Source organism: Oryza sativa, chromosome 11, assembly GCF_034140825.1.
Source record: "Oryza sativa Japonica Group chromosome 11, ASM3414082v1".
NCBI classification, from domain to species: domain Eukaryota; kingdom Viridiplantae; phylum Streptophyta; class Magnoliopsida; order Poales; family Poaceae; genus Oryza; species Oryza sativa.
In genome coordinates this window covers 2818593-2820419 of record NC_089045.1, presented here as the reverse complement: position 1 = coordinate 2820419, position 1827 = coordinate 2818593, and positions in this window count along the sequence as shown.

Below are 1827 nucleotides of genomic sequence, written 5' to 3'. Positions count from 1 at the left end.
ATTATATTAAAACTCAAATAATATTACATGCTAAGACTAAAATAGTCATGTATGCTAAGTGTTTCGTGCGTATATGCTAAGTCTAATTAAGACTACAATAGTCAATTGCTAGGAGTCGCACCAATTCCGTAGTCAATAATGTCATACTAAGTCTAATTTGCAATAAAATAATCTTATATTAAAACTCAAATAATATTAGAACACTACACAATCTTATATGATAAGTCTAATTACAGGTCTAATAATCTTAATTAATTGCATTACAAATATAACAATCATTTATATTATTACGTCACTTGCCTGCTCCAATTCCTTCTAGGGCTAGCTCTTCCACTCAGGCTTGACGGACGACTCCGACAACACGTCTTTTCTGCAAGATACAAAAAGATGTATTAGGATAAATGCGAAGTAACATATATATATATATATATATATATATATATATATATATATATATATATATATTGCATTTCACGTTAACGTTCGTCCTCGTTCGTTCGCTCGTTCACATTCGTTCCCTCGTTCTCGCTTGTCTTCGTTCGATCGTTCTCGTTCTCGTTCGTTAACGGCGGTGTGGTGGCATCGGGGCGGCGGTTGGCGCGGCGGCGTGGCGGCGAAGGCGGCGGCGGCGTGGCGACGGCGGCGGCGGCGTGGCGTTGGCATGCGGCGGCGGCGTTGCGCGGCGGCGAAGGCGGCGGCGTGGCGCGTCGTCGTCGTGGCGCGTCGTCGTCGTGGCGCGGCGTCTCGTGGCGGGCGGCGCGACGGAGAGAGATCGAGATCGGAGAGATCGAGATGCATGAAGGGAGATCTGGCGGCGGCGGCTCTCACCCCAGAGATGCGGCGGCAGCGGAGGAGGCGGAGGCGGCGGCGAGGACGACGAGCTCGAGACGACGGTGAGATACGGCGGCGTCGGCGCGGGGATTTGCCCTAGGCAGTGGCGGCGAAGGAGAGAGGCCGAGAGAGATCGATCGGCCAAAAACGTCTAAGTGTTGGTGAAGAAGACGAGGGCGCACCGGGAATATATATACCCCCGGATCTTTACTCCCGGTTGTTCTCAACAACCGGGAGTAAATATCTTTTTCCGCTATTTCGAAATTCTTTTTAAACCCGGTTAGGGTTAAGAACCGGGACTAAAGATTATAGCACTGCATATGATTTTCGCTTACATATGTGTTTATAAAATAGAAGTTAATGCATTAACATTATTTAAAGTACAAAGATTAATGACAATTACTTCGAAAAATTATTTTTGTCTGTAATAAATTAAGTGGATAAATCGTAATAAGCAAATATAATTAATAAAAATTCCAATAATCATATATACTTAGCATATATATGAATGATATTATTATATTGGTAAAAACTCTAATTAAGATATGTATGTACATACTGCATGATTTAAAATTAATAAAAATTGTAATCATCATATGTACTTAGCGTAGGAATTATATTAAATTAAATGCTAAAAACTCTAATTAACATATGTAAATGCCACATGCATGATTTAAACCTTTTAAAAATTCGAATAGTCATATATAAGTAGCATATGAAAGATAGTAAATTAAATTGTGAAAAACTGTAATATATGAATGATAGTTTTAAAAATATATTAAATTTAATACTTTTAAAAATTCTCCGGTCAATTATAATTAGCATATGAATGATAGTAAATTAAATGTTAAAAACTCTAATTAACATATGAAATTGCCACTTGCGTGATTTAAAACTTTTAAAAATCCTCTAGTCAATTATAATTAGCATATGAATGCTAGTAAATTAAATGTTAAAAACTCTAATTAACATACATATGAAATTGCCACCTGTGTG